Genomic DNA, 16,703 nt, shown 5'->3' with positions numbered 1-16,703 from the left:
AAGATTGGGTGGGGGGGTGCTGGGAAGATGGCTCAGCAGGCCAAGTGCTTATGGCACAAGCATGAGGATCTGATTTTGGATCCCTAGCACCCATGTAAGAAGCCAAGCATGTGCCAGCGCACACCTGTAACACTGGGGATGCAGACAGAAGGAGCCTGAGGGCTCACTGGCCTGCCAGTCAGCTGAAACTCAAACTTCCGGTCCAGTGTGAGACTCAGTGTCAAGAAATAATGTGAAGGATAAACCAGTATCAGCCTCTGGCCTCCACAAATACTTCCCAGGCCAGTATACCCCACACATATGAACACACGTGCATACACCATATACATAAGCCAACAGACAAAAAATAAAAATAGGGCCAGTAGGATGACTCAGTAGTGAAGGCACTTGCTGGCAGCCTTGGGGGGAGGGGGAGGAGAGAGAGGGAGGAAGAGGAGAGAGGGAGGGAGGGAGGGAAGGAGAGGGGACAAAAGAGAGAGAGAATTCAGGCATAACAGCACATGTCTCTGACCCCAGAACTGGGCAGGTGGATAGATGAGCAGCTCCCTGAAGCTCATTGTCAAGCCAGTCTAGTCAAATCAATGAGCCCCAGGTTTGGCGAGAGAGCCTAATTCAAAATATAAGGAGAAGCCAGGTATGGTGGCATGTGACTTTAATCCCAGCACTCGGGAGTCAAGACCAGGCAGATCTTGATGAATTCAAGGCCAGCCTGGTCTTCAGAGTGAGTGCCAGGCCAGCCACCCAGGGCTATATCCTGACATAGTGATACAAAATCTAAAAATAAAAGAAAGTGATCAATGAAAAAAACACCTGATGTCTACTCTAGCCACCACCACATCTGAATACACACATGGCACATACACACACATAGTCACAAACATAGCTCACAAACTGTCGGCGTTATTTAGTACCATTTGTGAAGTATTCCAAATTTCACTAATAGCTGGCCATCAGCAATTACAAGTTCTTTTAATACAGTTTTGGTGTGGCTGGGGAAGGGTCATGGAGGCCAGAGGATGTCAGTGAGTGTCTTGTTTTTATCACTCTCTGACTTACTCCTTTGTGACAGGGTCTCTTACTCCAGCTACCTGGACCTAGGCTGCTAGCCAGCAAACTGCAGTGATCCTCCTGTCTCCAGTTCCCATGGCATTGGCGTTTCCGTTTCTTTCAAGTACCGGGAACTGGCCGCTTTGTACACTCCCTCCATTCCTTCCCTGCCCTGATGGACTGTAACTATGAGCTAAAACAAGTATTCCTTCCTTGAGCTGTGTTTGCCAGGTGTTTTACTATAGCAATGAGAAAGGTAACTACTTCCCGAATTACTAGGGAGAGGTAGGGCCACCGACATAGTAAATCTGACCAGGTAGTTCTTAGATCTTTAGAACTAGTTTACAGGCAGAATGTGGAAGAGTTTGGAACTTTGGGCTAGAGAAGCCCTACTCTGTAACAAACAGAGAACTTAATGAGTCATTCTGGTGGAATTTCAAAGAAATGTTGACAGAAATGTAGACAGTGGAGGCCCAACTCACGGATTTTCAAACAAGAAACAAGGACTATGGGGAACTGGGCTAGAGGCTACTCGTGTTATATTTTGGTAAAGAATCTAGCTACAGTGCTGGCTTTGGCATCACAAATACTAAAATTGGAACCATACAGAGATTAGCATGGCCCCTGCGCAAGGATGACACACAATTTTGAGAAGCGTTCCATATTTAAAAAAAAAATGAATCTGGCTACATTCTTTTCTTGTCCCAAGAACTTGGGTGAAACTGAATTTAAACATCATGACTCCTTTGTTTGGCAGAGGCAATTTCAAGATAGTATTGTATTCAGGCCATGGCATGGTCACTCCTCCTCCTCAGATCTACAGTAAGAGAGAGCAGAAAGATAGGGAAATGTGAAGTATGCTATGAAAGCGAATGATTTTAAAGTTAAAGACAAAGCAGCTCTGGTTGTTACAGTAGTTAACAGGCTTAGAAACCTTGTGGACCTGGGAAGGTGGCTCAGTGGTTAAAAGTGTTTACTGCTCTTCCAGAGGACCCAAGTTCTCTTCTCACCACCCACACCCGCATCAACCAACTCACATTGGTCTATCTTAATTTGAAGTAGGAAGATCACTTTTTTTTTTTTTTTTCTGAGACAGGGTTTCTCTGTGTCTTTGGAGGCTGTCCTGGAACTCACTCTGTAGACCAGGCTGGCCTTGAACTCACAGAGATTCACATTGGTCTGTCCAGCTCAAGGAAACCTGGTGCCTCTTTTGGCTTTCATGGACACAGAAACACACAAATATACACACAATTAAAAATGGAGAGAGAGAGAGAGAGAGAGAGAGAGAGAGAGAGAGAGAGAGAGGGAGAGAGGGAGAGGGTGCACTGCTGTTCTGCACTGGGACAATAGGAAAGATATACTAAAGACAAGATCGAATGAGTCAAAGTGTCCATCTTGTGAAATTGCAAAGTATTTAAAGGAGGGAACCTTAACTTATAATGCCGCTGAAGGGGTACCTACTCATACCACACACACACACACACACACACACACACACACACACACACACACACACACACACACCCTCAGGCACACAGAGAGTACTGCAGATGTGGTCCAAGGACCCAAGGACGCCGATCTCTATCTTGAGCTGGCAGTGGGACTTGGCAGCGTCAGCAATGAGGTACTGATTTTGTAAGCATGACAAATGCAAGACTGGAGGGGTCATGGGGTCTGACATCAAGTTTCTGGAGAGCTGGTGAGGTCAGGCGAATATGTCAGGGCCAGGGTCCCTGCAGGGAAGCCCTGAGAGGCCATCTTTTGAAACTGTAAGGTAAAGTCCAAGTGCAGTGGAGATCCCAGGATTCAAGGGATAGAGTGTTTTCCAGAGAGAACTTGCAGACACACAGTCAAACTAGTCCAAGAGACTAGTCCAAGAGAGAGATTACAAGTATTGCAGGAGGCTGAGCAGGAGCCCAGAAGATCCCATTATGAGTCCCAGATGCCACACACATGAAGCTGCATTACTTGTGTTTCCCCTGCTAATTTCAGACTTTACTTTGGTTTCTTTGCTGTGCTTCGTTTCTCCTTTTTGGAACAAGAATGTTTACTCTGTATGTGTGTAGTAACAACTGTCTAACTCCAAGATCTGACACCTCCACACAGATATACATGGAGGAAGAAAATCAGTGCACATAAAATAAAAATAAGTAAGCTAAAAAAAGAAGTATATAACTTGTCAGATTTTTGTTATAACAGTGTTATAAACAGTGTTTATAATATAAACACAAAATTTAGCATTTTAGGTCAGTTTGTTTGTTTGTTGGCAGGGTCTCATGCATCTTACCACAATGCAGTCCAGGGTGAACCTGGCTCTTAATTGTCCTATCTCTATATCCCAAGTGCTGGGATTTCTCCACCTCAACGCCATTCTGATGTGATTACTTTAAAGTATATAGTTCAGTGGCTTTTAGTACATTCACATTGTTGTGCAAATATCATCACCAACTATCTCAAGAACTTTCTCATCTTTACCAATTAAGACAGAGAAACCGAATTTAATAATTTAAAAAAAGAATACAAGCCTTATTGTAAATATATATCTTCAATATTGTATTAATTACCTTTTTGTTTGTTTGTTTGAGACAGGGTTTTTCTGTGTATCTTTGAGTGTCCTGGAACTCACTTATATACCAGGCTGGCCTCGAAATCACAGAGATCTGCCTACCTCTGCCTCTTGAGAGCTGGCATTAAAGGCGTGCGCCACCACGCCTGGCTGTATTAGCTACTTTTATTATCTCTATGACAAAAGCAACTTAAGGGAAGAAGAGTTATTTGCTCACAGTTTGAAAAGATACAGTCCAGCAGGGAAAGCTTGGTGGCAGGAGAGGAGGCAACTGGCCAGACTGTGTCCCCAGTCAGGGAGCAGAGAGATGAAAGCTGTGGCCCGCCCGCTCACTTTCTCCTTTTCATTCAACCCAGGACCCTAGTCCATGGATAGTAGCCCACATTCAGGGTAGCCATTCCTTCCTCAGTAAAACTTTCCTGGAAACACACTCAGGGATGGGTTTCCACAGTGGTTCAATGTCTATCTTAGCTGGGGTTTCTGTTGTTGTAAAGAGACACCATGACCACAGCAACTCATAAAATAAAGCATTTAATTGGGGCTGGCTTACAGTTCAGAGCTTACTCCATTATCATCATGGAGGGGAGCGTGCTGGTACACAGGTGCTGGAGGAGTAGCTGAGAGCTGTACATCCAAATCTGCAGGCAGCAGGAAGAGAGCCCCTGGGCCTGGCTTTAGGCTTTTGAGACACTTCCTCCAACAAGGCCACACCCCCTAATTCCTTCAAATAATGCCACTCCCTGATGCCCAAGGATTCAAATCTATAAGCCTATGGGGGCCATTCTCATTCAAACCACCACGATGACCAAGTTGACAATGAAGATTAACTTTCACAGACATCATTTTGCTTTGATGTAATTTTCCCCTTTCTATTCAGCATCCTTTGTTCGGATACTTCCTGTGAATTTGTATTGGTCCTTACCACTGAGGGCATTGCAATCCTCGGTTGTACAGAGAGTTTTGCAATGCCTCTGGCTGGCTCTAACCTCCCTTTTCCTTTCCTAGAAGATCTCCTGTTCTTCCCAAAGGCTACACCCACCTCTCTCCTGACTCCAGGGCCTCTGTGTCCTCAGACTTTGCTGACACATTAGATTCCAAACTTACTGTCTTTTCCCAGATGAATCCCTGCTCGTTCACTTTTGGCATTGTGAGAGCCCAACACACATCTCCTTGGGATTGTGTCTCCTGTGCTGGTGTCCATGGCTCTGGTTGACATAGATTGTGGGGAGACAACAGGTACCTTCTTTTGTCCACAGATGTGAGGAGGCTGGGCCCACGTTTCCAAACTTTATTAATTCATCTATTCATTCACAGCTGGATGTGCTGGCACCTACCCTGGAAAGCAAAGCTTTCCAGGCCTAGGCTGTTTTCCTTTCTGAGACCGCCTTACTTTCTGATTTAAAAAATAATAATTGTGCAAAAGGGGGGAGGAAATGCTAGAGAAAGCCCTCGCTCCTGAAACATGACAAGATTTGTGTTGGCCAGGCATGGTGGTGCATGCCAGAAATCCTAGCATGAAGGAGGATGGCAAGGAGACAGTTTGAGGACAGCCTGGACTACGTGGGAAGTCCCTGTCTCATACACACAAAAACAAGCTTTTTGCTAGATGGAATAGGATAATATGATGATGATAAATGTAATGTCATAATAACAATAATCACTATATTCTCATGACACCCATGGAATCCACATTGGAGTTCCCCTTACATCTACCACTCTATAGCAAATGAAAGCAGCTCAGAGCATTTAAGGTCACAAGGGCCAGCCAGTGACACCACAAGTGGCTCTAGGTGGTCTCTAAGCACTGTCGCGCTCCAGTTGGTCAGAGGCCCTAAGGCAAGCTTTTTGGTGAGGCTCAGCATAGACACCAAAAAGAGAGGATGAGTCAACACGACAGAGCTAGAAGTGGCAAGACTTGGGAGAAAACAGCCAGATGCTGTGAGGGACAGGGTTAGCCCAACAGACAGCTGGGGACAGCTAAGAGGCAGGTGTCCTGAGAGCTGGCCTGTGAGGGAAAGGGTTAGCTGAACAGACAGCTGGGGATGGCTAAGAGGCAGGTGTCCTGAGAGCTGGCCCCTCCTAAGAAAGGAAGATGAAAGGATTGGGGCAAAGAGCAGAACATGAGGAGGACCTTTTCTATGCACAGGTGCCTGGGTTACACTGCCAGAAAATAGTGGGGCCTCATAGAAAATGCCCCCCCCCAAGCTTCCACAGGCGGAGAGGTCGGGCTTTGGGTCCTCCACTGGCCGAGTTAGGGTTGGAAGCAGGGTGTGTAGCCCTGAGGGGCTATCCACACAGGAAGAATCAATTAGGTTGTGTTCACATGAAGAAGGGAGGGTAGGCCTTTAATCCTAGCACTCGGGATGTAGAGGCAGGCAGATCTCTGTGAGTTCGAGACCTGCCTGGTCTACAAGAGCTAGTTCCAGGACAGCCTCCAAAGCCACAGAGAAACCCTGTCTTGAAACCCCTCCCCCGCCAAAAAAAAAAAAAAAAAGAAGGGCGGGTAGCTGTCGCTCCTGCCCCTCTGCACTGTCTGGCCTCCTGACCTGAAGAAATCTCAGCAAAGGAGGATGGAGGGAGGGGTCCTAAGGCCTGGGGTTGAAGGAGGCCTCATCTACAGAATAACTCTGGGGATCCCCACCGCAGTTCTTTGAGGGTCAGCAGAAGATAGTCTTCAGAAAGGAGCAAATGCCTAAGAGGCCACCTTTGTCACTCCCACTCTCTGGACTTCTTGGAGAGTACCAAGGCCAAGAATAGCTACTTGACTACTAAAATTGTTGGGCACTTTAGAACCACCCAGTCTCACTAAGTGTCCAGACCTCTGGGTAAGTGAGGCGAGAGGCCAAAAAGGCCATCCCAATATGAAAGCAACCTGCAAGTACACAAACCACAGTAGAAGCCCCAGTGGGGTCAGAAGAGGCCTAGAAAAGCTAACCAGTGGAAAGGATAGCAGGGAGCCATAGGCAGGTGCTCTGAGGACCAGGCTGCCAGCCTCACACTCAGCTAAATTCTTCTCACAGAGGACCAGGGAGTCCCAGGGAAGAGATGTGAAATTCAGAAACAGAGTGGAACATACATGGGGAACTACTCTCACTTTCTGAATGTCTGAACTCCAACTCCCTAAAGAATTGTAAAGACGCAGGAATTGATTGGGAAGCTGCCCAAAGAGTCAGGAAGACTCAGTCTCTGGTAGAACTTGGGGCTGTCCTGAGATGTACATAGATCCTGGTGAATTCCTGAAAAGGGGGACCCTAGCCCAGATTCTGTCCCAGGTCTAGGAGAAATGGCACAGTTCTGTGAAGGAGCATTTCCAGGCATATGGACCTCTGCATTGCCACGGGCTGCAAAAGTCCTGTGTTCTTGAGACGACATAGGCAAGGAAGAGAACAGCTGCCTGGGGGCCTTGAGGGCAAGAAGTGACACCTGGAGGAGATTAGACAGAGAACATCAAAGGATGCCTGGTGGACAGCTGGCCTAGGAGCACATGACCCCCAGCTTTTTCCTGTATGCTTGATGTGTCTGCGTACCCAGTCTCGGGAAAATCCCAGGGGATGGCTGGAGCGGGTAGAGCAACAGCTACTCTGTTAACTGAGATGAAGTATCTGCCCCCTCAAGGAACAAGAGATAAAAGAAAAAAAATGGTTGAGATACAAAAAGCAATTCACTTAAATTCTATACTGTGACATCTGTTGTAACACAAAAGAGCTGGCAGTAGGGGCCCACGTTTTTAATCCCAGCACTGGGGAAGTAGAGGCAGGAGGATCTCTATGAGTTCAGGATCAGCCTGGTCTACATACTGAGTTCCAAGACAGCCAGAGCCATGTAGAGAGACCCTGTATCAAAAAGACACAAAATCCACAATCCATAAGTATAAAATTTGTACAATAGAAGTTTACAAATAAAAGACAGATAATAGGCCAAGGGAAATGATTGAATTACATAGGACAAGAATAGTGAGTTCTTTCTTCTGTGAGCTCATAAGGGAATGGCAAGGCTGTCAATCAATAATTCAGTTCATCAAAGAGCTGAGGATGGCAGTGGGCAGTTTGTGTATGAATTAATGTTTTCCACACGGCCAACCTCAGATATCACGACCTGAGTCACAGTGATGAAAGACTACAGCAGTCCAAAGGCAGGCACAGCTGGCATGTTCTAGAACAGCTCTGGTAGGGATAGGAAAGACAAATAAGGAAGTTCTGTTTGCCTTGTCACCCTGCCAAGTCCCACGGAGACACCCGGATGACTCTTGATAGACTTGGACCTGCCTCGAAATGGATACTGTTATTTCTCAACAAAATCTGCACCAGTTCAAAGGTGAGACCAACAAAGTTTCAAAGATCAGTTCAGAGTGTCACCAAGAAGAATGAGTAAGTCCAGAAATTCAGGTCTCAGTAGCACATGAGTGATGAACAAAAGCTGTTCACATTCAAAGAAGCAGGTCTCATTCTGTCTGCCACAGGAGCAGAGCTCTTACAGACTGATAGAACTCAGTGTAGCAGAGGCTCTGGGCATTCGAGAGTTCTCACGCCCTGCTGGAGACAGCAAACCACAAGCTCCTGAAAAGTGGGGTGATAGTAACATGTGAATTTTGAACTGCCTGCCATCTGGAAATTTCATGTCTGGGAGTTCACTCTCTGACATCTTTATGCAAGGATTATCTAGCATTGTTTATCTAGTAAAGTGTTGGAAACAATATGAGGACTATAAGATGGAAGTCGAAGAAGAAATTCAGGCAGTGGTGGCGCATGCCTTTAATCCCAGCATTTGGGAGGCAGAGGCACGAGGCTCTCAGTGAGTTCGAGGCCAGCCTGGTCTACAAAGTGAGTTTCAGGACAGCCAAGACCATACCACAGAGAAACCCTGTCTTGAAAAAGCAAGAAAAGAAGAAAAAAGAAAAACAGAAGAAAGAAAAACAAACAAACAAAAAAAGAAACAGTATATCCCCATGGTGGAACATTTAAAAGTTAGAGAGATTTATGTATACTGACTTGGAATGATCTCTAAAGCATGGACAGGTGAAGGTAGCATGTCAAAAAATTGACACACATAGTGTGTAACGTGTTTGTTTATTTAAAGTCTCTCCCACCTCCTGAAATTACATCTTTTATTTAAAAAAACAAAAACAAAAGCAGTTGTAAGCTGGGGCTATCACTGGGTGGAGGGAGGAACTCTATTTGAGGTCCTAGGTTCACTCTCCAGTACTTCCAAAAATATCAAAAAACAAAACCCCTTGGGATCCCAGGCTCAGGAAGCTGAGGCAAAATCATCACCGTGACTGTGACACCAGCCTAAGCTATAATATGAGGCCTTGCTCCAAAATACTAACCAAACAAACAGCCCAAAACCTCAAGGCAATTTCCTTTCCTCTAAAAGTAGTTGTACTAGGGACTGAGGAGGCGTCTCAGTCAGTACAGTCCTTCCTATTCGGGGACCAGGAGTGCACATGTGAAAAAAAGCATAGCTCACCAGGAAAAAAGTCTAAATGGGGATTAAATAAGTTGATACAAGCAAAATACTTGGAACAGAGCCTAGCACATAGATGTTCTAGCTACTGTTACTTGTGTAAACACAAGCTTTGCTTCTCAAGTAGGCGGTGTTGGGCTCTGTGGAGGCACTCATCCTAATAAGGCCCTAGTTCTCATGAACATGAATTGCAGAAAAGGGATGCCCAGTGTACGCATCTACAGGGAGGGAGCCCCACCCTCCTGTGGGGATGGTGGGGCAGGCTGAGAAGATGCTTAAATCACTCTCCAAGTATCAGGCTCTTCCTGTGGACAACATCGTGTTGGTAAAAATTCATGTCCAGGATTGGGTGTGGTGGCCCATGCCTTTAACCACAACACTCAGGAAGCAGAGGCAGGTGGATGTTTCTTAGTTCAAGGTCAGTCTGATTTATTTAGGGAGTTCCATGTTGTGGCATATTCACCAGAGAAGACTGCTCAGACACAGGTTTAAGCCAATAGAAAGTTTTTTATTAGACAGCTGGCAAATATACTGGGTGTTTGGAATTCCAGTGCAGCCCTGAGATTTTCTCAGGATGAGCTTTTAAGCACAAAAACCATGTCCCGGGTTGGCATACTTCAGTTGACAAGAACAGTTAGCCAGAAGCAGAAGTGCAGAAGCCAAAAAGCAAAGTTAGGACATTTAGAGACTTTCCCAGAACTATGGCCTTTGATGGATTAAGTCTTTGTTTTCATTTTTTGGCAGGTGGTGCTGAGTTTTGCAGCCTGGATGGCATATCTCCTGGCATCTCCTCCTTTCTTCTTCTCAGAGCTCTCTCTGCTCGGAAGTCCTGCCTATACCTCCTGCTTAACTATTGGTTGTTCGGCTTTTTATTGCACCAGTTATAACAATACCCGTTCACCCAGTGTACAGATATCCCTCAACAGATGTGTTCAAGACCCTCCTATGGGCTCTGAAGCCTCTGACACAACAGTTAGACCCATAGAGTGGCTTAAGAGACCCTTCTGCTTTGGGGACCCACACAGATTCCTCAGTGCCTTCAACAACATTTTCCACCTGTAGTTATGAATAACTAAATTTTTTTGATTGGGTCTTCTTTCTTCCTTAACACCATACTTCTGGAAAGAAAACTCAACAGAGTGACCAGTTTCCCTGAAATAAGGACCTGAAGGGACATGTAAAGCCAGGTGTGTGGTTGGTACCAGAATCCCCAGCATCAGGAGGTGGAGGCAGGTCAAGCAGAAGCCCAAGGCTGTCCTTAGCTACAGAGCAGGTTTGAGGCCTGCTTGGGCTTCATGAGAAACATGCTGTGGGCTAGGAGTGAGCTCGGTGGTACCACTCTTGCTTAAGACCTTGGGCTTGGCTCAGTTTCCAGCACCAGCACAAAAACAAAACAGAGAGCTATTATTTCTATAGCATTTAAAATTGATTATGTGTGTGAGTATGTGCTCTTGGCAGAGTTGCAAGAAATTTAATATGTGTGTGCACTGCTGTGAGCAAAATGAGTTTATACATGCTTTTTGGAGAGGATCCTGCAATACCTCGGGAACTAGAAAAAGCTCATGCCTTTACCAAGTAGTTTATTTTTCTGAGAACATTGTCTTAAGAAGAACACAAACCCAAAAGGAAAAGTTATAAAAAGAATACACATTCCATTTCCACCGCTGTCTCACTTACGTTTGAAAACTGGAGACTGAGTGTCCTGTAGAGAATTATGACATGACAGAGTCACTTAGCAAAATGTTATTCAAGTATTAAAAAGTGGAGTGCTTGCCTAACGTGCCCAAACCCTGGGTTCAATAATCAGCACAAAAAAGAGGAGGAGGAGAAGGAAAGGAAGGAAGGAAGGAAGGAAGGATGGATGGATGGAAGGAAGAGAGGTAGAGACAGAGAGAAGTGAGAAAGGAGCTGGATAGATGGCTCAGTGGTTAGGAGCACTGATTGCTCTTCCAGAGGACCTGCATCCAATTCCCAGCACCCACATGGCAGCTCACAGCCATCTATAACTCCAGTTCCAGGGGAATTGAATGCTCCCTTCTTGCTTTATCAGGTACCACACACACACATGATGCACAGACATCCATACAGGCATAAAATACATACATAAAAGAGTAAAGTTTAAAAAGAGAACGAGAAAGAAAAGGATGAAATGGAAGAGAGGAGAGAGCGTAGGAGCATGGAAGCTGATGAAAGAAAAGCAGAAAGCAAGTTTGCATTGTACTTCAGTGACAGCTATGTGAAGATCAGGGTGCTATGGGCGTGAGCTGGACTTGTCACGTAGCGAACCCCAGCTTACAGAGGGTGACCCATGCGTGTGATTGGAAGAAATGCTCTGTTCAGGTTGCTAGGATATTCAGTGGTCCCACATTAAAACAAACAAGTTAAAAAAATAAAAGAACTTGGATTCAAACTGGCCCCTGTGTTAGCCTCAGTCTCCACTGAGGCCTAACCAAGGCTTTCCCATGACTCACACATCCTCTTTAAACTGTCTGCTGCTGTCATAGAGCCGCCTACCAGCTATTTCCAACAGCACAGAGCCCCTTTACTCCTTCACATGAAATGCAGGGGTTTATTTTCACTGATTGATTGATGAATCCAGGGCCCCGAGCTTGTTAGGCAAGGGCTCCGAGCTGCATCTCCTCTCTTGATTATTTTTATTTTGAGACAAGATCTTGCTTGTTGCTTCAGGTTGCTCTCAGCCTTGCTTGGCCGCCAAAAGTAGATCTTGAACTTGGGATCTTCTGGCCTTAGAAGACGTTGTGGTGCGCACCTGTAACCTTGCAGTGAGGGGCTGATGCAGGAGGATGCTGGTCCAAGGCTTTACTTTGAACTACATGAGACCCTGCCTCACAAATGGAGGAAGAGAGAAGAGAAGAAAAGAGAGAAGAAAGAGAAAAAATGGAAGGCTACTTGGGTTAAAAACCAAAGACCCTTTCAGTGAGATGTGAAGATATTATAGAGAGGCCAAGAGTCTAGACCCTGCACTTGGGACAGTTTACTCTCACTCCTACTACTTAAGGGAAAGAAGCAAAGCAAAAGAGGTCTTCCATTTGATGGGAAATAGACAGCTGGGACCATGGCTGCCGCAGCCTCCAGGAAGCAACTGTGCAGGGCAGTGCTGTGTTGGAAAGACAGGGCCAGCTATAGGAGTTGTAAATGCTTTAATAGCCACATTTAAGAAATGGGTAAATAAAAAGATAAACCTAGCATGATGGCACACCCTTGTAACCCTAGCACTCAGGAAGTGGAGGCAGGGGGATCAGGAGTTCAAGGACAGCCTTGGCTGCATATCCATTTAAGGACAGTCAGGGCTACATGAGACCTTGCCTCAAAACCCCTAAAAAATAGAATAAAATAAACAATTAAGAAATAGGTAGGAGGGCTGGAGAGATGACTCGGTGATTAAGATCACTTGCTATACAGTCATGAGGACAGGTGGCAGGTACGTGCCTGTCACTCCTGCTCTAGAGGGGTGGAGACGGGAAGATCCCTTGGGCGTGCTGGCTTCCAGCCTAGCCATGCTCCAGGTTCAGAGAGGGACCCTAACTCAACAGAATCAGCATAGAGTATAGAGGAGAAGGGACAAGGACCTCTTTTGGCTTCTGGTCATAGGTGAGCACATGCATACAGATATGTTCACACAGACATACACAAATAAAAAATAAACTTTTACAACAAAAATAGGGAAAATTAACTTTATTTAATAAAAACTCCAAAATGTACTTTTAATCATGTAATTAATAAAAATTATTTTCACTAATTTTTACATTCTGGCTTTTTTTTTTTTTTTGAGAAAAGATCTCAAGTAGGTCCACTCCTTTTTTGTTCTAACTAAGTCTTTGAAATCCAGTGTGTATTATAGCCTATTTCATTTCAGACCATTCACATTTCAAGTGGTGGGCTGAGGATGTAGCTCGGTGGTTGAGCGGTTGCTTAGCAGCAAGGCCCTAGGGAGGTGGGGGGAGATAGCAATCTAAGCAGAGACCACTGGGTTTTTGTTGTTGTTGTTCTGTATTTTGTTTTTCTGAGACGGACTCACTGTGTAGCCATGACCGCCTGGAATTCACTGTGCAGCCTGGCCTATGAGCTTGCTGTTCTTAGCATTAATGAGTGCTGGGATTGCAGCACCCAGCTAGTCCTGCTATGCTGAGCATCCCAGAACTGGAGTGCCTGTTCTGTGTCCCTTCTTTTCTTTACCCTCCCCTTCTTCATTGTGTCTCCTCCTTCCCTCCATCTTCCCTTTCTATTTTATTCTTTTTTTTTTTTTTTGATTCTTTAGGAACTAAAACAGATGTCTACCTGTGACATTCTTTAGCCTCCCACAGATGTGCCCTCCGTGGTCAGGAGGAAACCAAGGTGAGCTGTCTGTCTCCAGGGAATTCGAGGGACAGGCTTAATAGGCCCTTTATCCTTTGTTGGCAGCATTCTCAGTATTTGCCAAGACTGGCTGGGTCTTTTTCATGACAGTAGTTTCACTTTGCACTGGAAGTAGGCTAGCATCCAAAGGCCCTTCTTCCTTCAAGTCTCTCTGAGCATGGAATTATTTGATACCCAAAGTAGGAGGTCTCACAGAACTAATTAAGTCAGTGGCTGCATGTCTCTGAATGTCCTGGAAAACTGCTTCAGTGGAAGAAAGCTTCAAGAGGAAGGCTCTGAGATGAAAGGGACAGTCAGCTTTCAGTTCAAATTTACCAGAAGTCATCATTTCTTTATTTGCATTTCCTTTCCTTATCAAACAAAGTAACACACCCACACATGTGCAAACACATACATATGAGCTCGAACTCACACACACACACACACACACACACACACACACACACACACACACACGTTACACAATGGTTTATGCAGTTGCTATGAGCTCAGTTGCTATGGTCTATGTGGCTGTGCACGCCTAGCTTCCCGGACTGACGACAACGGGAGGCACTAGGAATTTCTCAAACATTCACAAGAATGTGGAGAAGGAGCTCTGAGTAATCACCAGCCTTTGAATTTCTGGTGGGAAAATGTAGTGCCAATTTCCTTTTAGAGACAGCAGTCTTTCAAAGCTGTTTTGCCCGAAGAGCTTTTATTTGTCATGGTGCAAATGAGCAACTTGGGAGGCACCACCAAGGAGAAGTCATGTAGCTGGGGTGGCAGGGACCACCTGTCCTGGGAACACAGCTTGATCTGCTCAGCTGTGGTGTCAGCCATTGGTGTGATCAGCCTGATTAAACTGCTCGTGTCTGTAAGACCCCTGTGCCTTAGAGACCCAACCCTTGGTATCCACCCTCTTCTGGGTATCTCCCAGGTAGAATCTGGAGAGGTGATCTGTCTGCCACCTGGGCAGGCCAAGGGGGCCATTCTTCACCCAGTTCTAGTTGCCAAGCTGTCTGCTCCCCTGGAAATCTATCAGGTGCCACATCCTCTCTGGTTCCGTTCCCACCCATCGGGCTGACCATTATGAAATGTGACTGACTTACTAAGAAGGTAAACAGAAGGGAAAAATACTAAAATATTACGCAACCAGAGCCCAAGAGGCCTGCTCCTGCTCTCTGTGGTAGGGGCCAGCTGTGACCGGTGCATGTACCCCAGCCATAGTGCCTCACCCGATAGAGCACCCAAGGAAAGAAGAGGGAGGAGGTGTGTAGTCAAGGCCTGCAGTGGCCTCCACCTACTCTTTCAGAGCAGCTTGACCACGGACAGTCTGACCGGGCACGGCTTGACCGAGGTCCATGCGTGGCTGCTCACTCAACCTGCCAGGTCATGCTGGCTTTCCTGGATTTTTGGTATCTGTCATCACATTTTTTTTTTTAAGGAGCACAATAATACTAATAACTCTCTATAGGGCCTCAACCAACACCAGCTATTTGTTATTCCGGAAAAGACTTAGATACAGGGCTAGCTCTTCCCTCTTGGAAGGAGGCAGACAGACCCACACCCCTGAGACACATAGATCTTTTTGTTCTCTCTGGGGAACCAGGTCCCTCCCAGCAGTCATACCAGAACCGATGCTTTCCTGAGGAGGGAAGGACCTGCATGGAACGGTGTGAGCTCTGGGGGTCTAAACCAGCTTCACTTCATTTTTCTCTGTTGTTCATCCAGTCATCAAACCCATTTATGGAACTCCCAGGGTCGGGGGACACAGAACCAGCCCCTCCTAACCCCACTGCACTTGACACCAGAAAAAGCACAACTCTGCCCAGGTCACTTTCTTCTCAGAGGCAGAGAGCCCTCCTTTAGAAAAGTGCCTACAGAGCAGTTTCACCCTTTATGAAAAAGTTTTGGCAAGCCACTGCCTGAGTCACAGCCTTGATGACACACAGCACGTGACTTCTAAATTGCCCAGAAGTGTGACTGGCTCCTGGCCTGTGTCTCCCCACCCTGAGGGACTCTGAGTGAGCAGTGTCAATTCAGAATTAGGGATCCACCAATTCCATTTCTTTGTGAAGGCCTCAGTTAGCAGCCGAGTTGTAAGGTCCTGTCTGTGCTGGGCAGGTTCTTTGAAGGAAGCTTAAGGAGATCGCTGGATGGATGATATGCAGTTTCATCTAAGCAAAGCATCTTTAAAAGTAGCAGCAAAGCCGGGCGTTGGTGGCGCACGCCTTTAATGTCAGCACTCAGGAGGCAGAGACAGGTGGATCTCCGTGAGCTCGAGGCTAGCCTGGAATACAGAGTGAGTTCCAAGACAGCCAGGACCCTTATATAGAGAAGCCTTGTCTCAGAAAACCAATAAATAAATAAATAAATAAACAAGAATAAAAGCAGCAGCAGACTGCTCTGTGGGTCTTTTGGATGTGTAGGAAAGCGCAGAGTATTCTTACTCGGGAATGCAGACACAAGGCCTGACTCTAACAGCTTGCTGAAGGAACTTGAAGCTTAACCCTACACAGGAGCAGGGCTGTCTTGTTTGGATACTGGCTGAGGTCACACTCCAGAACCTGACAAGCTTTGGATCCAGAGTGATCCATAGTGAATGTCTGCCTAGCCCATATCTGGAAGTGGAGCAGAAGTGGGGAGCAACTATGGGCATTCCTACTTTGCATCCTATGAGCCGGCTGGAAGCCAGGCAGCTGGTGGCTTGTCTATGTCAGGCCAAGGCTTGAGTCATGGCCTCATCATAGCCCTCTGTGGAGGACTGACCCACAGAGGAAATTACACAGAGCTGTGTGGCGCATGGCGGGGCAGGGGCTTTTCCAGTGGCATCAGCTGGGAAGGCTGAAAACAAAGCCACCCACTCTGGAATCCAAGGCTTGGGACCTCCCCTGGCTCTGTGACTGAGGACCCAGTGTGGAACCTTGACCTGTTTGTGATGGATCTTGGCCCTGTTTCTTCACCAAGCAAACCTTGACCCATAGTTCCTTGAGCGTTAGCTCCCAGGCTGTCTGCATCCATTCACCCAGAACACACACAAACTGCAGAAGCTCACTGAATGATCCTCAGCAGGGAGAGATCTTACACCTCTTAGGGAGCTATGGGATTCTGAGCAATTAAATGAACTCCCACTGGACTCAAAGGGTACACACCTATAGTCAGAAGTGCTTGGGAAACTAAGGTACAAGGCTTGCTTTGAACCTAGGGATTTGAGACCATCTTGGACAACAAAGCAATATGTTGTCTCTACACAGCAACAATAAAAATAAAG

At 46.2% G+C, this 16,703-nt stretch overlaps 1 non-coding gene across 1 annotated transcript; it reads left to right on the top strand.

Moving 5' to 3' along the window:
* Positions 1-1,612: 1,612 nt before the first annotated feature.
* On the top strand, positions 1,613-1,716 carry LOC113836217. Its single transcript, XR_003486201.1, has one exon. It is a non-coding gene; the product is annotated as a U6 spliceosomal RNA (small nuclear RNA).
* The last annotated feature ends 14,987 nt before the right edge of the window (positions 1,717-16,703 follow it).

Source organism: Cricetulus griseus, chromosome 5, assembly GCF_003668045.3.
Source record: "Cricetulus griseus strain 17A/GY chromosome 5, alternate assembly CriGri-PICRH-1.0, whole genome shotgun sequence".
In the NCBI taxonomy this organism is placed as follows: domain Eukaryota; kingdom Metazoa; phylum Chordata; class Mammalia; order Rodentia; family Cricetidae; genus Cricetulus; species Cricetulus griseus.
Note: the sequence above shows the minus strand (reverse complement) of the source record. Positions and strands in the feature narration are given on the sequence as shown.